Genomic DNA, 24,218 nt, shown 5'->3' with positions numbered 1-24,218 from the left:
ATGATGATCAACTGTTTCTCTGAAAAATACATCTTTAAAGATTCATCAAATTGAAAGTCACTAAAGTTTTGAGGCTTTCTAAACTAGCAGTTATTAATTTCTCTCTAACACTTTTTAGTTATACGTAAACAAGAATGATATCCTATATTTTAATGCCTTGGTTTACATAATAAAACAAAACAAAAAGGTCGGTGAACTAATACCTCGTAAAATGGTAGGTAAATAAACGGATTGGCAAAAACATGAATAGCTTGCGTGAAATCGGATATGGGAAAATGTTGAACCAGCCTAAATAAAGCTGACGATTTTGTTGGATTTTATAGCACTGTTATATCAAATATAACATATAACTTTCTAGGTCATAATATGTAAGGAAAACATTAAGGACGTAGATAAATTTATAGTGACAAATACTTTTATGGACCCAGCTGGCAAATTAAATAAGTTGCTGGAGATATGAAAAAATAACTGACTTTAGCGATCAGATTGAAATAATTTACTGCCTATTCTTTTATACAAATTCATATGAGTTTCAGCATAAATATATATTTGATATACTTAGACAATCTTCGTTAATTCATTGTTAATTGTGTTAAAATGAAAGTTACTAAAATTTAAATTGGTATTTAGGTAAACCATTCACTACAGCTGTAAACTATTTAAGCATAGACAATACATTATTGTTGAAAAATACAACTTACAGGAATGCTTACAGGTGCCTAGTCTATATTATACATACATTATATTGTTATTCAATATATTTTGTAGACCAAGGTTAATGTAAAAGTTTAAAAACTAAAGTTGATCTCTACAAGCAATAGATTTATTCTTATGCTACAGCAAAATGGCTAAGTTTCACCTGTGGTGTTAATTATGAAGTATACACCTTAACTTATTCTTTTAGATGTCTGCTAAAGATTGAGACTACGCTATATTTTGTACACCTACGTTGTAGACGAGGTAATTTTTTGTACCGTCAAGACAAAAGAACTAAATACATGTAACATGAATGATACAAAATACTATTTTTTATTTGCGACTTAATGACTAAAATCTAAATGAATGTTCCTCATAGAGGAAGGAATGTTCCTTAAGGAACTACATAATATATTCATAATGCAGTTTTGGTAAATTAATTATTAGGATTTTTATTATTATTTCAATTAATTATTTTGCGATTCAGTTACTTAATAATATCAATTAATATGACATTTGTTATATGGGCTTACAGCGAAAATTTTATTTGAATACAATTCTTTATTCTACCTATTTATCGTCAAAGCGTATGATTATAATTTAACAGCAATCCTTACTTAATATTATAAATGCGAAAGTATCTCTGTCTGTCTGTCTGTCTGTTACTCAATCACGCCTAAACTACTGAACCGATTTTCATGAAATTTGGTATGGAGATATTTTGATACACGAGAAAGGACATAGGCTACTTTTTATCCCGGGAAAATGACGCAATCCCGGAAATCCCACGGGAACGGGAACTATGCGGGTTTTTCTTTGACTGCGCGGGCGAAGCCGCGGGCGGAAACCTAGTTTAAAATAAATAAGAGTAAACGTATGCATAATAGAGTTGTAGAATAAATACAGTTTAAACCGAAGTAAATAAGATTTAGCATCTAAATTTGGGTTGGAGCCGTATTGGAACTGTGTTTGCATAGTAAACGTCCCAGATGCAGTAAAAGCAAATACTTCTACAATTAATTTACTCTAACAAAAGAGCTGAAAGTTAAGCTAAATGTGAGGTTTGCAATTTATAGCATAATGTGTGACGTCATAGCTATAAGGATACATTTGATCAAATTGAAATCGCCAAATTGGTCTTATAAATATGTTTTTACGTAGAGATTTTCCGGTTCATTTGATTTATATTTGTCGCAAAAAAAGTCTTATGGTTTTTTTAGTTACAATATATTTCATTTGTTGTAAATTTAAATGGGAAAGTGATTTTCATATCGATAAATATATTTTTTCATATCAATTCTCAGTTCTCTACTGTATCTCAATCAAAATTAAATTTATGATTTTACCTTTAAATTAATGTCTTGTAAAAATAACTTAAAATTGCATGTTGGTTATCGACCTACAGATAAATACAGATTGTAAAATTGCTACTTTATTCGCGTAAGTTTTGTTAAATACCCGACGTGCAATAAAAAACCACACGCAAAGCAAGTAAAGCCGGATTCATAATAAGTGTCATGTTGTATGAGGATTTTTATATACCATTGACTTACGATATATTTATAGGTGCATTTGTTTTAATAAAATAAAACAAAAATGCGCTTTCGTAGAGAAATTTACTGTTGATAAGACCTATGCTGCATCACGACACACTACAATTATTTAGTATAAATCTGCCTTAATTCATTATACCTATGGCAAGATACCTAAAGCAAGTTCATAATTTATCAATCAGCGACATTTCAAGATGCTACACGCAAACGCCTTGATTTTATACCATATATTTTCTTTTATCATGCAATTCTGTACAAGTAATAATGTAGAGAATAATCTAGACTGTCGCGTCGGAGAGATTAGTAAAACGCATTATTCTTTGTAAAAAACGAGCGCGGCTTGCTCCAAAACTCGATTTCTTTGACTGGGGCTGGACGAACAAGAACTGTACTTTTGCTACTTTGCATATTTTGAGAAAAAGCTAAAGAAAATCCACAACAATTAACTTTTGTATTTTTTAAAGTACAGTCATGTTATCTTTTCCTATGTATTTAAGAATGCAAGCATTTTTATACATTAATAGATTAGCAAATGGCACGATGATGATGAAAACAGCAACCAGAGTTTCTTGCCCGCTCTTCTTGTTATTGTTATGACGAATCAAATAATCAAAGATGTTTAATTGAATGAATTAATATTTGAGTTCGAACTATCAAATAACGAATCGAATCGCATCATTTAGATACCTTCGATGGGTGGTTTTTTTATTTTCAAATTATTTGTTACTCATTGGATAGGGAAAAGGGGGACTTGGTTCCCCTTTGTGATATATCATACATACTCGTAGAAAATTAATGATTTATTTGAACTTAAAGATTTATTAGTGTTGCACAAGGGATTTAGTTATACCTCGCATTTGTTTACAAAGTGTTCAATAATATACACAGATATCATAGATAAGGGTGTTCAACCATAAAGTGCTATAAGGTTAGTTGTTTGAATGATTGTGTATGAATGAACTTTAATTTACTGTAAAGTTCAGTAACACATTGATTAATGTTTCCGTTCGCGTAGCGTTCAGTTTTTGCATCAATTTTGGAACAATGGCCAATTCAATATGCTGACATTGTGTATGTAGGTGTAAATAAGTTAAGACTTTGATGATATCATTATAAATTCATAGTGTAGAATTTAATTTGTGTTGTAGGTTGAAGCAGTACTATAAATTTGATTCTATAAAATTTTCCTTCGTTTAATATTTATCACAGAATACAAAATCTCGCCGAAGAAAAATATTTTAGTCAGCAGTCGTTCAGCGACAGATACATGATTCAGACATAATGGCGAAAAGAAAATGCCCATTTGACGGCGTGCGTTAAAGTGGCACCAACAAATTATGCTAAAAGAAGCTCACACACCCAAACGGCTCGTTATCGCTGACGATACAAAAACTTGGAAAGAAAAGTGAAAGAAAATGTATTAAAAACGCGAGGGCGGTCGTCGCCCCACGAGTGTCTCCTCGCTTATTTGATAAATAACAGTTTAAATAATAAATCAGAATACGTGTACTACGAATGTTTCGACTCGAATAGAAATTTATCTGTTCTCGAGTGACCAAGTGCGGGATGCGATCGTCCCGACTCAGGAAGCTTAAATGTTGCCTTTTGTCGCTTGTTTATAGTTATAGTTTCCGTGTTTGCGAGCTAAGATGGAACCGAGGAAGGTTTTTATGTCTCCAAAGTTCAGTGGGACGGGGTTAGATGAGGTTAACGCTGTTTCACTGACCATAAAAGCGGAGCGGTGTCTCAATTGGACTCAACACTGGCGTTCCCTTTATATTCTTCAAAACTTTAAATTGAAGTCGGTTTCATTTTTGGTCTAGATCCCGTAATTGTATGTAGGATTTATTTATACAATTGTATAGGGATATAATATAATAGGTAATGTAAAGGTAGCGTTTAGCTACTATTATGTATTCTGTGGTAAAGGTATCTTCTTTTATGAACTTCCTTTCTAGCAACGGTTTGGGACGTGTGTATATGTGATAGCGTTACCCCGTTTCACCCTCTTCAACTTTATATATTTTATTGGGTCTTTGATATTCTTACATAAATAATTTATTATTATTATATAAATACGGAAACATTCTAAGGTAGCTATCATCTGTAGGCAGAATTCATCTGAATCCGAACAGTACCTATGAAAACGTTACAAACATATAGAGCTACTTTTTCATTAATTTTACTGCTACTGCAGTTTATAAATTATTTATTTATTTTATTAAAGAAAATCAGATACTAAGTATGAAATACTGCAGTTATTAGGATCGTAGACGGTGAGATTAAATATTACCTAGTTCCAATGGGAATATAATATTACGCTGCCTGAAACTTAAACTTTTGAGAAAGCAACAGTATTGTTATAATTATTTATAAGTAAGAGAAAATGAACTTTTTATAGAAAAAAAACAATTAATTATAAATTATTTTTCTTCACGTTAAAAATAGTTAATTTCCCAAGAGTAGGTATATACCTACTATACACAAAGGGACACCGTTTTCCATCCTTCATTCAAGGTTCAAAGAAATTTATTTAATACGATGAAACTACATAATTATTATATTGTTGTGAATAATAAAAAGTATACAAATTAATAATACCTTTATACCTAAATGTACATGTATCTATCTATTTATCGAATTATAAATAAAAATTCAATAGTAATTAAAGTTGGGCTGTGAGGAATTGGTTACAACACAAATATATATTTTTTCTAAATAATCAGTTTTGTTATTACTCCCCTGATTACTTCCTGATTTATGAGACTTCCGATAAATAAATCTCTAACTTTAGGTGAGTAGGAGAAATGGTTTTGTTTTGCTTTTAGCACAAATCAAAGGCACGTAATTACTTGGGTGATGTTTTTGTTTCCAATAAACCAACGAAGTTCACCTTTTTATCTTTTCAGTAAAAAGATCAATGTATATCACAGAATATAATGTCTTCTCGTTTATATTTCACTTATTTCGTAATAATATGAAATTGCTTAATTTTTCCAGTCACATTACAATATAATGTTGTTGTATCAGTTTATTGAAATTAATAAAATGAAATAAATGTTAAAAGAGCGGCTGAAAAATAAAGCTTACTATTATATTCATAACTAGAGCTTCGTAGCTAAGTCATTAATGTTATTAATATTCAAAAGGTCCTGGAAGACAACGCGATAAAGCCCGTGGTAACAAACAGGTATTAGCGAATGAAATAAGTTTAATTAATAAAGGTACCTACATACATGGCAAGTACATTGGTACCATAATGTAGGGTTGATGTAGTTGACCATTTAAGTGGTTTTATCTTTAGCTATATATAAAAAACGGGTTATTTGTTTTACGTTCAATGTTATTTTTGGGACACAGATAATTGAATAGTCACTGCAACTATTGTTCTTAGTATCAATTTGATAGCCTTTAAAGGTTTTATGAAAACTACTCTGAAAGTTACTTCTGCTAAAAGTACAAATACCTGACCACTGATCAGTGATCACCAATATCTGACCATCATTGCTCTAAAAGTTGACCATTTTCAAAATGGACAAAATGTCCTTCTTCGAACATTAGTTTTGTTTAATAAATAAAAAAGTCTGTATTTATATTGAAGTTTGTTTTATTAAATGTTATAAATCATTCTTACAATACTGTTATTAATCCTTAATGACTATACCTACGTACCATAAAATCTTTTCTTTTTTCTCTTTTTCCTTCGACACCCAGTAGTCTTGCCATTTCTTGGAAGTTGTAGCAAAAGGCAAGCGTTCAGTCTTCTTTTTTAACGGAGAATTAGAAGGCCATATTAAATGTTTGCCAAAAGCTGGGCTTATTTGCTGTTGCATTTTAGTTATTAAATCTACTAATTTGGGCGAAGGAGGTTCAAGGAAATGACTGACTGAAGTTGATGTTGATTCGAGATGCATTGTTGGTGTTGGAATAGGACTTAGACGGCTTATATGGTTTGTTAAATTAGGTATAAGCACAAAAAAAAGCAAGTCTTTCTTAGCAAAATATAAAGAACCAAGAGCTGACCATATTGGTCAACAATAGGCGAAAAATTGTTTTTTGTTGCTCCAAAAGATAACCAGGCCGCTAAAAATCATGAAAAACTATTCATGCCAAAAGTGAAGCCGAAAGTCTATAACAGAATGGTTCAACATTATGCCTATAACAAGACATAATAAAGAGTAATCGATTGCATTCAAGATAAATTAAGATTTCCCAATCAACTCCCGATAAAAAACTCTTAGTAAAAAATGTGATTACTTACGGGGCACCTACTTAATTACATCTTCGTGTTGAAAAAATGTCAATATTTCTGACCAATAGCAGCAAGGTTTGTTTTTATTTTATAGATGATGTTGCTTTATAGAAAAAACAATAAACTATCATCTGGGGCTGCCGTATTTTCTTAATTGGCGCGTATATTTGAATTTTGGTCATGTATTGGCGCTTGGTCAGCTAGTGGTACATTGACCCTACCATCATAGAAATCTAAATAACAAGGTGCCTTGTTATTTAGATTTCTATGTGTACCATGTACCCAAAACATTACAGTGGTCCGTAATTTGAATCTATAGCGCCATCTTGTAGAATTTAACCAAACGAACTTGAATTTCGTTCATAACAAAAACCACGAGCTTTCTCCTTTTTCAGATGCTTGCAGTTTTCGAAGTTTATAAAACTTCTAAAAGATGGCGCTGTTCTCAAAAATCGTAACTTTAACTTTTTGATACATTTTGTTAAATATTCAAATTAACTGTGAATTCAAATAGTTCCACAGTAAACAATATAAAATATTCTTCTACGAATATAATAATTAATAAATTTAACTAAGTACTAGTTACTTTATAGCAAAGGGCATTGAAACTTTCTGGCATATCAACCCGGCCGCCATTTTGTTTTTTTTTCAAAAATCGCGGCGCACGATTAAAGTGGTATGTATGGATAGAGGACACATAGACGAACAAAAAATGTCTCATAACATAGTACCCTAAAGCGTCACATTACCGAGATATTTGGAGGTAAATATTCACTTATGAGTACAACGACAAACACTAAAAATAGACTTATTACGTGTCTATATGCATAATATTATCTCCAAATAATCACTCCCAGGTAGATTATTATTAATTAACCGTTTATTGGAAGAAAGTAGGTACATTCATTACATAAAAACATACATACTTACATAAAAATGTAAGTAATGTAATGAATACCTAATTTCTTCCTGTAATAATAATAATCTACCTGGGAGTGATTATTTGGAGATAATATTATGCATATAGACACGTAATAAGTCTATTTTTAGTGTTTGTCGTTGTACTCATAAGTGAATATTTACCTCCAAATATCTCGGTAATGTGACGCTTTAGGGTACTATGTTATGAGACATTTTTTGTTCGTCTATGTGTCCTCTATCCATACATACCACTTTAATCGTGCGCCGCGATTTTGAAAAAAAATCAAAATGGCGGCAGGTCGATATGCCAGCGTCCATACAAAAAGTTTCAAACCCCTTTAACACTTATTAAACTAACTGTAACTTCATAAGTATAAAATTATTATGCAAAATTAGGATATACAGGTAAATGCATGAATCTCCCGAATGAGGATGGTTTTTACATTTATTTTGTAACATTACAACTGTGATAAAATATAGAAACCATTTATCAAGTCTTAGGTCCAGATCCGACAACTATGTCAGCAGAATATGTTTATCCTTAAAGCTTTCGAGTTGACGGGTTTCACTTGACAGTTTAAGAAATCGTTCGCAGATATAGTAAATAGTAATGCAATACTTTAAAACGGGTAGATGTTTGCTAATGGAGCTATTTCCCGTTCCCAATCCATATATCTTGCGAGCATTGCATCGAAGAACTGCATTTTGAAGGTGAAATAAACTGTTTAAAAGCTCTATGTTATAATTAATACCAAAGGTTGACTCTACTGACCATATTATCGATTTCAAATGTGAAATAGGTATATATTAACGCCTTGTTTATTTAACTATCTTATTCAAAATGTATGATATAACAAAGTTTTTATAAACATTTATTACACTAATCTGCTACTACTATATTTTAATCTTATACCTATTTTGATTCAACGCCCATTTAAAACAACATATTTTTCTTCAGTAGGTGGATAAATACAATTTCTGTTGAACCAACCTATTACCTAAAATGCAACTTAAACGTTTACTAAAATTTCACATTAAACCCATTTCGTTTGGTCAACAGCACTCGACGAGAATTTACGAAGGTACGATGTTTATTTCTGCGTCCAAACCCCTATAACATTCCGGAGGAAATAACATTTTATCGGGAATTTATAAACATCTCGAAAAAGTAATTCGAGGTGAAGGGAATGTCATAAAAGTGTTTGAGAGAACGCGAAATATTCAGCCAGGTAATAACCTGGACATGTAAAAGTTGCTGTTTTACAGGTGAGACCACGTTATGTGCTTGTAAACACATTTTATGTCGGCCGAAATGTGTCACGTCCATAAGTAGGCTAGACGTACTCGGTTTTATTTCAAGGAATGATTCCCTTGATAAAGGATTATGTAGATATTTACTCAATTTGCATTTACTTGGAAGCTTACATGAAAGCTTACATTGACGTTTGTTTATAGAGCTGCTAACAAGAATAATAATCAAGATATACAATTGCCAACTTTATACCTTTTCAAAATAAAATAATATTATTGAAAAACAACTCGTAATGTTGATGATTCAAGATTGAAATGTTTCTATATTTTAAGTAATCGTATTTTCATTAATTTATTACTTTTTACAGAGCCTTACGAAATAAATTTTATTAAATAAATCGATTATATTTTATGTTATTTGAGATGCTCTACCATTAATTTCAAATAATTGAGATCTTTATAATTGAGTTCTTCTAAAAATAAATAACAAAGAAAATGGAATATTTAAGAGTTAGGACGAGCTACAGATAATAAATTTCACTGAATGGACACAACATAGACGAACGTCAATTTTGTCTCATTTATGTGACCTTAGCTTTTGAGGGGAAATTTATAGCGGTCTTAAGAGATTCATCTCAGATCAGGCGTAAACGGATTGTGGGATATATACTGTATACTGAATATATTCTATTTATTTCTCAAATACAAATTTAATATAACATCGGTCTTGTTTACTTTGACTTATGCTCACAAGTCTCAGCGATGCATTTGATACGAGATGAGATATTTTCTTTTATTATTAAAAGTCAGTTCAGTCAGGTCATGGACCTAATTTATTAGTTTTAAAAGGATAGTTTAATAATGTCATGATGATGATGATGATGTATTTAAACTTGATCATCTTTTGAACAGAGATATAAGCATGGAGTACCTATTTTCAAAGCAGATTACCTAAAATTAAATTATAACTAGTATACGTTTAAACATTATCCAGTAATTATTGAACGATTGAATATAAAAGATAATTTATCAAATTACAGTTGGCATTGCAATATCCACCGAACTCTACCCTTAACAAGATAATAATAATAATTATAATCTCTATGTTTTTGTTTCCTTCACGGACTCGCTCGATTAATTCCGGTTTAGATATCAATTAGCTAAGTAAATGTGGACAAAACAGAGGACTCTAAAATTGATTGAAGCCTCCTGGCGTTAAGCCAAGGCATTGAATTACAAATTCAAGATGGCAAACATTAGGTACGCAAAATTCTATAAAAAGTGTATAAAAAGGAGGACAGTTTTTCTTACATATTTTTTTGTTTAATTTAAAGAACTGAATTGTAAACCACCTTTTTAAATATCTTTTTAAAGGAAATTAGCTTAATTACCAATTATGTATTATGTAAGGCTGATGACTGGCTTCTTTCAAATAATAAGATAAAGGTTCATAATAACAGTCGACCGATAAACTTTATATTAAACCATTATTCTGTACTATGTAGTAGGTAGATATAATAATCGTCATAGATTCATATCTTTTTAGTACACTCAAACTCATTTTTTTCAACTTTTACATTACTCAAATATGTGCGATATGAACTGGAAAAGAACGTTATTCTTATTTATTCAACCATGTAGAATTCATTTTATTTAACCCTTGGGAGTTGTTGTGTTGATGAATTGACTTTTTGAATAGAAATGGGCTTTTAGTGTATTTTTTTTTACTAGGAGCCGTACTTAAATAAGCCTGGGGTCAAAACTATACAATGAACCTTCTTACTATGGTAAAATCCTATCCAAATAGATGCCCAACTTTATTTGAGTTCAGCTAAACTTATAATAGATTAGTCATTATCAAGCTTATCTTCTCTAATATATAAAAATCAATGCCACTTTTCGTTGTAATTCCATAACTCGAGAACGGCTGAACCGATTTCGATAATTCTTTTTTTATTATATTCCTTGAAGTACGAGGATGGTTCTTATGTAGAGAAAACGTTAATATGTACCACGGGCGAAGCCGGGGCGGACCGCTAGTCTAATATATAAAAATCAATGCCACTTTTCGTTGTAATTCCATAACTCGAGAACGGCTGAACCGATTTCGATAATTCTTTTTTTATTATATTCCTTGAAGTACGAGGATGGTTCTTATGTAGAGAAAACGTTAATATGTACCACGGGCGAAGCCGGGGCGGACCGCTAGTAGTATAGAAAAGGCACGTGTCATAATATACTTCTATAAAATAAAATCATGCTACTCAATAATAATTAATTGAAATTCTGAAAACCCAAAAAATTCTACACGCAGCTCGAGCAAGACGCTAGTTATTCATAAATATATTGTCTCGCTATTGACCGCCTCCTGGGTACAGTGGTTGATGCATGAGCGCTCAGCGTAGCACCGAGTGGTCCTGGCATCGATTCCCGGTGGAAACGAAGAAAAAAAAAAGGTCTCGGTCACCTACTTGTCCCTAAAGAAAATCGATCAGTGAAACAGATCTATAAAAAATGCATATGCCCCTTACCCCACTAGGGGATATGGGACTTCACTTTTTATTGTCTCGCTTGATAGCTTGTAACTAAATGTAGTTCTTAAATTTATTTACTTCCCGAATAATTATACTATGAATATATATGCGACAACAAACATTAGAGCGAGCTCAGAGGCAATTGTCTTTAACACAGATAGTTGTTCCGCCTGGGATTTGACCCGTGACGTCGAGATTAAGCTCATACTGTTTGAACAGATATGGCGTCAAACAATTGTCCTTTAAAACTGTCCTTTAACATTTAAACATAATATGTATATTGTATAGTGTGAAACAAATACACCATTCTTTATTTCATCTGGCACCCGCGTGATTTAAAGGAATTCCGGTATAAAGTTGCCTACACGACTCTTTAGCTTCCTAGATGATTTCTAGATAGTAAAGTGAAAGAAGGACAAACAAACAAACCCATTTTTGTATGATAGTACCTATTATAGTAAGGATAGTGACATAACTATAATATATGATAATAAAAAAATCTTTGAGAAATAGTGAAAAATCGTCTCTATAAAGATTATAAGGTATTCTGTCTCCCTAATATAAAAATCGTTCGATTGTCAAAAGCATCTGCCCCACGATCGTGTACGTTCTAGTATATTAATATTAAATTTTGTATTGATTCCAAAATGCTCACGATTTTATCATCATTTTATCTAAGTATGTATATTGTATAAACCTAATGATAAATATAAACTGTTCAAAATTATCACTAATGTAAATGAAATTATAGAAGAACATTAGAAACCACAATGGTCAGCATAAAATCCCCCACATTTGATGAATAGTAATTATATATTAATTTAGATAATAGAGCTTCTAGTACATTTTGACTAAATAGAATAGATAGCTTATAACCTGCTATATTTGCTACATCACGTGCCATTAGTGGATATTAGAGCAGTGAGCTAATCGCATAGTATCATTTATCACCATACACTAGTCATCCGATGTTCTGATAGGGTTAGTCTGTTAGCAAATTAAATTCTAACGCTGAATATTTATCGAGTTATGCAATCAAGTGAGTAATCTAGTTTGTAGTAAGTTTGTTACTACTGAATCGATTATACATGTTTGGTTAATGTTACGTTATATAGTACCTAAATTTGGAGAGTTTTATTGATTGGATTGCCGGAATTGATAAGTGAATCGAACTGAAATATCGACAATCTTCTCCAAATATTTCAAGACGGTTCCGCTTATTACTCTCCAAATAGGCACTTGGGCGTAGGTAATTTGCATTTGATTAATGTACTGGCATTGAGTTGTTTTTAACAACATTGATATACGACTTAGCTAAATAAAAATAATAATAATAATAGGCGTTTCTTATTACAATAAAAGTGCACTAAGTTAATCGTGAATGACTACTAGGAAACTAAAGCCTATTTCAAGTATATAGAAACAATTATCTTATCATTGTCAATAGTTTATTTGTAAAAGCTCATCGCGTTTGTATTCAGTGGAAAGACGATTTCAATCGACAATACGAATTTGCTTTGAGGTTCAGATTAATATTAAATTAATCCGAACCTCGTTAATTACTAATAACCTAATTTTACAGGTATGAGTTAAGTATAATTTGCTTTTCATAGAATATTGTACATTTATTTAATAATTTTATAACATGTTTTTTTTTAAATCTATCAACACCATATCTAAAACAAAAAACATCTATTTACTATAACCAAACATGCCTGGCCAATTTCAAAAACATTGGTTTTATATTTTTCGCACTATTAATTAGAACGTTAACATACGTAAACAAATTTTTGAATGTATTTTAAAATTGGATGTTCAAATTTAGAAGTATTATTAACGACCTTGATATTAACGAGTAAATATACCTTTTTAAATTGTATGTTGATTTATTCTGCATGAAAAATAATATGGCCACATTTTACCTTAATTTACCTAAATAGGTACATTAAACGGCCTACGATGTTGATAAGAAAATTTCCTCGATTTATGTTTATATTTTTGATAGCTGTTCACAGTAGCTGTTATTGTAAAACAAAACCAAGGAGATTGCATAATTAGACGTATAAAATTACTGGGAAATAATGAAAGTATTATTTTTATAATTACATACACCTCGATTAGATTATTTTTGTATCGTGTTACTCAAATATTACACGGAAGAACATTTAAAAATTTTGTTTAATTAAAAAAAATATTGATTTTAACATTTTATTTAAAAAATATTGACTTTTTAAATTTACTACTATGATTGTATAATAAAGGTAATGTATATTAATGTTAGGGAAACATATATGATTATATAATATCACACAATCTTCACACAATGATAGTGCAACGTGTGATCTTATTAATTACGTAAGAAATTGAGAGGCAAAAGTTGATATAAAAGAATAATTGGATAAAAAGAATAAAAAGTCAATAGCATTTGAAGATGCTTATATACTTGTCTTGATTAGGTAATACGAATGTTTATGAACGTAACCTTTGCCTTGTTTCATGTAAATTCTGACTTCATATTTTTAGTATTCATATTATATTATGTCGCCTTTTCCACTTACTGTAATCATTTTCGGACCAGTCGAGGATTTGCATTTAATCAATTAATTATTTTCTTTCGCTTTTGTTCCCACTCACTAAATGGTATGATTAAGTAATAAATCCTCAAATCCTTTTTGTGTTAAGAGGAAATTTGTGGTGAAAGAATTAACACGTAATTTTCATGACATAAATTTCCTGCTAACCTTTGTAAAATAGCAACGAAACTATCATTGTTGTTCACATTTTATACATACTATTTTTCTAATAGTATTGTCGCTAATTTTACGCATCTATAAAAAAAAGTAGAAGAACGTATGATAAATGAAATTCAGATATGTAATCTAATATTTCCATTCCAACTCTAACAATCCTATAACAATATCAGCTCTGCATATATCCGTGTATTTGCCCTCGATTCCATAACTTAATGAAAACGGTTCAACTTTAAATTCCTCGTATAAGCCACGCGTTATTAATAATAATATGCGAATTCCATTTCAATGACCATCACTGTTATTACGAGTGCATATTAACGCTTCTATTAACACGTTAGCTGCGAAACAGGGCTTGAAACACCCTGTCCGTGTCTCGTCGTTATAGCGGTAGGAAAAAACGTAAACTTCTCTGTCGTGCGGGAGGCATAACTTCCATCTGGTTCAGTGTAGGAAAGTGATATCTATATATCTGAGATGTGCTATTGATTCCTAGTTTAATGGTATACCGACCTTAATACCGGGTTTCTTAGACCTCGTGCCGCACTGAACAAATAAAAATTCTAACACAGTGCGGAACGAGGTTGCGAACACCTCGTACCACCGCGCACCTCGTACCGCACCCTATGCTAGCTCACGTGGTTAGTGTTGTGCAACGCATTCGAGACTATTTGTGGAACAACTTATTGAAGCTTTTACAAAGAATGACTTGAATGTAGATACAGGTAATTTACAAACATCCTAACTACTCGTTATAATAAATATCGTTAATAGAAACGTGAATGTGACATGTTGAGTAAGTTTCTTCAAATAGGTTGATAATCATGATTACTATTAGTGTGTTTATTCATTGAATCAAAACACCCGGCAATCGGTGTATGGCTCATCAAAATTTAACTCTTGCCCAAGTCAACAAGCCAACAAACAAGGCATATCATCTCTTAAAGGGATCAAAGAAGAGGAGACGTGTAGGTTGTTACTAAAAACTCCGCACCTTCTTAACAAGTCGTGAGGCTGACAAAAAAGTAAAGAAAATTCTCACAGAATGCACTGGTTGCAAACAATATTACCTATTGTTTGGCCTGTTTTAATGAAAAACATCCATAAGTTTGATAAATAAATACAATTAAATAAAATCGATATTTCTTTTCCCATCACTAAATTATATGAAAAACTGCTATTGTTCAGTGCGGTATGGGGTACATCAGACCCCACATTTTATTTTACCCCTAGAATCTAAACTAACTAATCTAACCACGGGCGACGGTAGATTTAGGTTAATGAACTCATTGTTAATAATAATCACGACAAAAGCCGCACACTTTGTCTTATTTGGCGCCAAAAAAACGATTTTGGTCTCCTACGGGCGGTGGGGTTTAATATGCCTCGTGCCGCCACAATCTCTGGTATAGGACAAGGTTTAAAACGACCCGTAACGCAGTAATGGAAAGTACAGATATTTCTGTGCCGCAGTGAACGTGTTAAGATAAATTATGTAATAGAGTTTTCTTAATGATAAGTATGGAAATTTTATTTTTTGACAAATTGCAGAAAAAGAACGATGGCATCATTTTGTCATTTAAAATAAGCAGGGGGTTAGACAAGTGGCTTTCGTTTAGCGTAACGTTTAATAGAATAGATTATGAATGTATGAGATTGACATAAGCTGTAGATAAATGTATCGAAAGCTTACGTCAATCTCATACATTCATAATCTATTCTATCAAACGTTACGCTAATAGAAAGCCACTTGTCTAGGGGGGCTGAGCCGCAATGTTTTATCTTTGCATTAAGATCTTTTGTTTTTTTTTTTGGGATTATGGGCGTCATTTCTTGAAATGTCCAGAAATGGTCAAAAATTGAAGCAGAATAACGGCACAATGATGTTCTTATAAATCCTCCCTGATACGGTCTAAGGAGTTAACTCTTGAAACTTTTATTTTGTTCAATGTATTTTTATTCAGAATAAGCCTGCACATTATCTCAATAGTGGAGCAAGAATGGGTGCTAATTAAACTAACAATGGACCGCTTTTCTTTCATTTGAGAGCCTGAAAGGATATTACATAACTACACCCGCTATATTTTGTCGTTACAAATTGCGACTCTATAGACAGGTAAAACTACGACCTAGTGTCCAATCTTGTTATGAAAACAAGACAAAGTCCATTGCATTGTTCTTCATATTAAAATGTGAACTACAATGATAAGCAAAGCTTTACGGCGCGGCGGTGATACAATATTGAGTATTTGTTGAACAGGGAAACAAAGTTCCGTGAAATTTATGCGCATTGAGAAGTTGGTAGCTGAAGCCTGGATTATATTCATACATAATATGCAAAGTAATAAAAGATAATATTATATGGCGAAACTTATACTTATCGTTTGTAAAACCTCTAGAGTACTTTTTAAAGCTTCTAACTCTTAGTTATTATCTTTATACCTTGTTAGTTTTGTTTTACTCGAGTGTTGTATACAAGCAATGTATAACAATTTCTATGTTGTTTAAACTGAGCTATTAGTATACAAAAGAAATATTTCAACTATTGAATTGTATATACAATTAAATAATCTATTACTTATTAAATAATTATTAAAGAGTAACTGAAATTACATTTCTTAATGCAGAACAAGGAGGTAATGTATTTATGCAGTTTATTTTCCGCATGATTTTTTATCTCTACATTTAACAATACCGGTACCTAATAGACGAAGACGTTCGAGAAATATTCCTCATGGCGAAGTATCGCAGGCCTATATTAACCCTTTTATCCCTAAAACATTTACAAGTAAGGAAATAATAAGAGATAAACAAAATTACGTTATATGTGAACAATTTTCTATTGCGTGATTATAATATAACGCTTCTATAGAGAAACCATTCCACAAACGTTCTAACACAAGGCTACGATGTATAAAGGATTGCAATTTTTATTATTAGATATTTACATAGATAGCATCTATATTTAAAACAGGTGTTCGAGCCATAATGTGGTATTCATGTTCCGTTTGTTGTCGTTATGTACCATTACATTTCTCGTTCAAGATTCTAAACAGGTCTTCATACGTGCTTATTCTTTTTCTTAGTACAAACAATACCTTAAAGAATTGATAACAGCCTGCTGATTCAAGCTGTGTAAACAGTTAGGTGGTTAATTTTCGTCTATTATTAATTACTTGACGTTTATTTCCACTTATTTATGCGCCAGTAGGTGCTTCAAAATAGCCTTATAATTTATATATCCGAACCTATTTTGTTTGATCGTTATAAAACGCTAGGGTAAATATTTATGAATATTACCAACAGTAATCACTATACACCAAACAATAGTTACAATGTCGATTGATGTATGTAAATAATCTCGAAAACAATTTCCCTATCAAAATATGCCGTACCGACTGTATTTACATAGGGATAATAATCTCTTCCAAAAATAGCATTAACACGACACAGAAGCTACGCAAAATGACTTTGCAAAAGGCTTGTGTATGAACTTACATGTATTAATTATACCCGGCGCGGCCTAAGATGATCCCTATGACACTGACAGTTATTCTCAAGAGAGAAACTTGGAATGGCGTCACCATTAAATTAGAAACGTATTGGAGGCGTCTAAAAATGGCATTTATTAATTTTTACGTAGCTTTATCCTAATACAATGATATTCCGTTGGAATTATAACAATTCTTATCATTTACGAGAAATTATATCAATCTGACTTTACGTTTACGTCCTTCAAAACTTACATCGTTGGCATTTATCGACTAGTGCGGAAAGTAATAACCAAATTTCGATAATGGAAACGAGTTCACATTTTTTCCATGCTTAAGCTATAGTTCATTCACTATTGAGTGGAACAGAAGATCGCAGCATACTTAATTAATAATTACCGTTCGCGTTAATTTACTTACCTATGATAATATAAGTTTTTTAGAAAAATTAAATGGGGGATTCCATTTTCATGATAAAATAATATACACTGTGTTAAACGGGTTAAAAATTACGAGAAAATGATAAGGTGTATTTTTATGTTTTGGAAAACTTTCATCACTGAGAAAAATTTTCTTTAGCAAAGTACCAATTTAGCTCGGTTAAAAATTATTCTGCTGCATTCAATTAAGACATATTTAAAATATGCATTAAAGCTTTGCTAGTATTATACAAGCAAGTATTGCTAAATATTCTTGGCTATTATTAAAAAAGTACTTATTTATTTCAAAATTACCGACTCGGTCAATATTACCTTTACCGAATTAGGTTCAAAATAGACAAGCTTACGTTATTATTTAATGATAAGCAAGTTATTTAATTTTAGACTTAACCATAGTTGGCTACTATTTACACAGAGTTCGGTTAAAAAATAAACAAGCTTACATAATGATTGAATGACAAGTAAATCATTTAAATTTAGACATAATATTATTTGGCTAAAATTAAATAACTTTCTATGATGCATATTACCGTGTTTCTTACTTAAAAACAAACAAGTAACTTATCTATTGGGAGATAAGCACAGCTCGGCAATTAACAATGGAGCGAATACTATTTTTGACCGAGTAACTTGATAAAAATGAAACAAGGAATTGGCTGCGTAGCCCGCAAAGTCAGCCATTTCTATCAAATCATAGTCGAGTGACGAACGTGTCTGTTGAAGCGCCGCCTCAGCACCTACAAGGCAGATTCAAATTTACATTAAAAACTTTTCATCATCATTTTAATTCAAACTATTATAGAAGAGCAAGATGCAGAAGACAAACTATTAGGGCTCAAAAACAGCCATGGACAGCCGTAGAACTAAAGTGGCAAGACTCTACAGAGACGAAGCTAATTGCTGCAAAATAGTTAACTATAGCTCCAATACCTCAATACAATGAATATGCGGCTCTTAAAAAACCCAAAGGATATCTTCTGGTGAGTTCAATTTTTTTGAATTTTTTGTCTGCTTTAGTTTAATTACTTTTGTATAAAATTTACTCAGGTTTTTTTTATTTTTTACAGCTAGAAAAAGATTGTGAAAACCAAAGGACAATATTATATCACTGAAAGCTTCCCCACAATCAAGCCAAAAATATTTGAATTAGTAAGTTACTTCTGATCAAGCAAGATATTGTCATATACTTATTACTTTATTAAATACCTAAGTATAACTTTAGAAAATTACATTAGGTAGGATATAGTTCCCATATAATAATATGTAAAGAGCTTATTGTACTTTAATTTTTTTTGGTGCAAAAAATGTTTAAGTTTTAGCATTTATGATCATTTTCCCGACGACGAATGTGAATTATGTTTCAATGAGAATAAATTCAAATGTTTAAAATAACGGTTTTACTTGTTGGGTTGTAATAAAATTATTAGATCAAAATGATTACTTATTCTCCTAACTTATTCTATAGTTTTTGCCTAAACTTTTGACTTATCAAATACATATAAGTACAATATTTAGATGTAGTAACTTGCTTACATTACCATAATCGTTGTTTGTTTTTATGTTAACAAACCTAAACCACTTTCATTATAGAACAAACTCCAACATCGCGAAATAAAATCAGCTGTTCCGTAGATTTTGGCAGAGTAGATAATTCCACTTTTGTATATGAAACAGCTGATATTTCTTTTACGATGTTGGATTTGGCGTTGGATTAGGTATAGACCTAATTAAAGTTGTTCAGGTTCGTAGTGTGAGTCATTCCTTAAAAGTTTACTCATGATTTATATGTAACCCTATTATTGTGAAAATTAAAACACAAAATAGTTATTGTTTCTTGACATTGTGAATTGTGTTCTATTTTTAAAAGTAGTAGTATCTAAGTGTAAGTAGTATGTTACTTGAAATGATTGTATCGTGTACTGAATAAAGCTAATTTCATTAATGTGCATAATTTTCTTTCAGTTTCTTATAAGTTTTTGGTGTGTCGGCAAAATGAGTGTTATTTTTCTACATGAACGTTTCATTGGCTTTTTTTCCGACATGCCAAAATTTTGCCCCCTGCACTAATAATGGTACAAATGACAACATATCGAACTAGGTAAATATTTTCAGTATGAGCTGACTTCACATTGCATACAGGGTGTAACAGAAAGGGGTTACACATCTAAGCAGGGCGTGATGTACCTACTGATGAAACTGAACAATTTTCCCAAAGAACATAAGGTCAAAAGATGAAAATAATGGAGAGGTTTAATTTTTTTTTCATCTTTCGACCCATTTTCCTTGGGAAACGTTGTTCAGTTTCATCAGTGCATCACGCCCTGTTCGGATGTGTATATCCCCTTTCTGTTACACCTTGTATAGGTTTTACAAACATTCACAGGTCAGCTTATACTGAAAATATATAGCTTAATATGTGTCGTTTGAATTAGTACTTGCAACAAAGTATTTTAGCTATGGTTACCTAATAAACCCGCCTAAGAATACAAAGTAACTTGGCTAAATATACCAATCTTAATTGACTAGAAAGAACAGAGTATATTTAGTTATAGCTAACCAATGAACACGATTGACAGTACCCAGTAACTTGGCTACGTATACAAATTTTCAATTGAGTAGAAGTAACAAAGTAGATTGGCTGTCCCTACCCAATAAATATGATTAACATTATCGTGTTACTTAGCTATTTTTACGAAACAACTTTGCTAAAAACAACAGAGCACGTTGGGTATTGTTAACAGAGTAACGCGATTCACTATAGTAAGTAGGTAAGTTATATTTACTGAGTGAATAGGTTAAAAGCAACAAACCTTTAATACGTATTTTTTGACCAGCTTAGTGGGTTTATATTACCAACATACGTTAACAAAGTTGACTTGTATAATTTTAGCAACAAACTTTGCAGGCTCCCTCCGAAGCAAGTTACTCGGTTGTAAATAGCAGCAACTTGTTTATTTATAGCCGTCACGTTTTTTCAGTGATTTTACTTACCGTTTCGTTTACATAATAGACGTTAAAAATTCATTTTATAATATTTGTAAAAACATGTTTACCGACGTGGCTGAATGCAAACCACGCCTTTGCCTATAAAATAGTAAAGTATCGACACGATCCATCATACGAGCAATCACTAAGACGAACTGTCATAGGGATCATCTTAGGCCGCGCCGGGATATGGCGTAGGATTTAGTTAATTTTATAAAACGAATACCTGTGGGTTCTATTAGATAAAATATTTTCTAAAATCTGTAAACAGAGAGCAGGTAGGATAGTTAAGCCATATTTCGTCACCTTTGAGCAATTTGGGCACGAATTACCTATGTAAATTGTATTGTAAATGTTAGACGTAAATCGTAATGTAACGTAAGTATTATCCCACCAAAAACATTTTCATGTAAAATGTTGCCAAGACGAGCCCATATGACTCGCACTGTCAAAAAGTTATCAGATCTCATGTAGAGCCAAGCTTCTAACACTACACGCCCTAACTCTACAGGGCCTAACTTCACAAACTCTACACCTTAGTCAAAATATGTGGCTTGGCCATTTCGCTACATTCACATCGGCGTAAGGTGAAAAATTAATTCACTGGTCATTACTTTTGTGTTATACAATAGTTCTTGTAGTAACGAACGAAAATGTTTTTGGTGGGATTTCATTTTATTTTTGTAAGTTGTTTGTAACAAATTTTTTTTTTTTTTTTTTCTTCTTTTTTTGGGGTGTATTTTTTGCACATCAGAGACGCCTTTTTTATAGCCCACTCTCTTGTCAAGGACATTTTTTTTTATTTTTAGCTACTGTGTGGACGTAAGAGGCAGGAGACGTTCGCAACACTTCTATTCATTCATATTAATTATATGATCTGATCTGAAGTATATGTCTGAATATATGTCGATTAAATTTTTAATTTTTTTTTAACAAGGAGTACCTATATATATCTAGGGGAACCAAGTTTTAGATTATTAGATTATACCTCTAGCGTCATCAAAATTTAATTTAAAATTACAGGTCTCATACAAACTCCCATCCCCTAGTTTAAGGGGTTTGGGGATGAAAGTTAAAAGTTTTATAATTTTTTTGTTGTTTGTGTGCTAATACTAGCTTACATACAAAATTTCAGCTAGCAGAGTAATTAACATTAATATACCGAGGACAATCAAAAGGCAGATATACCTAAAACAAAAAGAGAAAAAGAACATAGAAATTAAAAATGTTTTTGTTAGGTAAATATTATACACCAATATTACATGCGTCTAACCACTTCTTGCGATAACATAACTCCGATCAAAGATAGTTGAAACATTTTAATTGCACGAATGTTAAAAAGTAATCCAAGATTATGCCATATAAATATTTAGCATAAAACCTTAATAAGCTGTGCCTAATTGACTATGTAAGTAGTTTAATCATAGGCACCATTAATGTCAAAGATGATGTAAATTCACAGAAGTGTGTCAACTAATGTAGTATTAAACTCGTTCTTAGGATTTTCCTTTAGTCGGACAAGAGTCATGATATATCGCTATCATGCCTCTATCGATTCATATCAAATGAAGGCAATCAGGCAGACATTTGACATTTTTATGTTATTACAAGTAAGGACTGCAAACGGGCACCGACTCCCACAAAATTACAATATTAACAGTTTAAATAAATATAACTAGAATTTAAAATTAGCTCCGTAGTGTAAACTAAAATAAGTCTATATTTTATCAACTAAATGTTTCGTAAATCAAAGTGTGTATGTTTTTGAAACTTCAAAGTCTATTCAAACACTTCTGACAGATTGTGTATCTGTATAGTCATCCAACAAATGAATGTGAACATTTCGTTTCATTTTATCAGTTTAAAACAATTATTTTGATATTAATTAATTAATCATCAACCTAATTGAAGAGGAATATAATAATGATAGTAAATTAAAATGTATGAACTACCAATCGTTTTTGAACAATACGTTTGGAGTGGTTGTTTTACTTTATAACGAAATAAAGCGGATTCATATTTTCCGACGTCAATCAAATCAAGTGGTTGGCAACGCTTCTGTTTTGCGTATGAATTTATTTTGTGCCACCAAAATACCTTTTATGAATAGTTGGTCGTTAGCACTACATAAGGTAATCAGCTGAGAGTGTATTCAACGATTCATAAATCAAGGAAACAAGCGGTTTAGAAATGATGAAATACCCGGCCTAGTGTGGGATTATGAGCTTTGCTATGAATTTCACTGGGTAATTTTAGACAAAATCTTGTAATACTTTATTTTTTATATGAATGATTAAATATATTTATTAATTAGGTACCTGTTCCTACAAGAGTTCGAAAAATAAGTATGTTTCGTAAATAAATATAAATATAAATTTTGGCTAATTCTTTGGAATACCAAAAATATGAAATCTAAAATATAAAACCAGCGATTGCTATCTTCTGTTACACTATGGCGCAAAAATCGTGACTATATTTTTGAGTTTGAAACATTTTACTTAAGACTGGGACAAATATAAATATTCTTAGGACTAAACAATATATAACTGTAGTATTTTTAGATAGGTATGCTTATAAAATTAAATTTCTACAATTTCATTACATTTCGGCCGGTGTTTGATAAATTCTATCATAATTACGTTACAACGTTATTTGTTCAAAGGAATCGTTTGTTTGAAGTCTTGTACAAATCGTCTAGATTGATTAAATTTTAATGTTTAAATAAGTAGTAAAAAAAGACTATCTAAATTCCATGTAAATTAAATCTACTCAATATATTATGAATAATGATAAACAAAAAGATGCATACACATTTTTATAACAGAGATAGTGTAATATGTGTCTGGTGAAACTTTCTTGGCAAGCTCCAGATTTTTGACACTTTCTTTCTCTCTGACAGAAACACTGAGAACATGTCAACCCATACTTATAAGTTGCAAACTAGGATTTGAGTTACACTTACATGTGGTAACATTGCTTTGATATTTTTTGTTAGAAATATTGTTATATCAAAATTTACTTTATACTGGTGCGCTTTTGTGAGTGTCTCGTTTAATCCTTTATCTTAGTGTTAAGAGTATCTCTACATAAGTAGAAACTTTAATATTTAGTACATAATATCACTGTGAACTTAATTTATTCATGAGAAAGACCTTACCTTCGTGCCAATTAAACGAAGTGCAATTAATATAAGTATAAATATAAGTCAGTACATCATATTATTTATTAACGAAAAACGAAGACTTTCACATCTATATAACGTATTAAACATGCTCACATTCACACGTCATGCATAGGCGAAAAACCTAAAACGTCTGAGATTGGTACAAATTGCTGGGTTTATTC

At 31.4% G+C, this 24,218-nt stretch overlaps 1 protein-coding gene and 1 long non-coding RNA gene across 3 annotated transcripts in view; one reads left to right on the top strand and one right to left on the bottom strand.

Annotated features, from left to right (window-relative positions):
- Positions 1-24,218, bottom strand: part of LOC123696980 (monocarboxylate transporter 10-like) — a 97,290-nt gene that overhangs the window by 52,301 nt on the left and 20,771 nt on the right. The window lies entirely within an intron of this gene.
- Positions 18,013-19,830, top strand: LOC123696983. Its single transcript, XR_006752162.1, has 2 exons — positions 18,013-18,868; positions 18,956-19,830. It is a non-coding gene; the product is annotated as an uncharacterized LOC123696983 (long non-coding RNA).

This window comes from Colias croceus, chromosome 13 (assembly GCF_905220415.1).
Source record: "Colias croceus chromosome 13, ilColCroc2.1".
Lineage (NCBI taxonomy): Eukaryota > Metazoa > Arthropoda > Insecta > Lepidoptera > Pieridae > Colias > Colias croceus.
The sequence above is the reverse complement of the archived record's forward strand: the minus strand, read 5'-3'. Positions and strand labels throughout refer to the sequence as shown.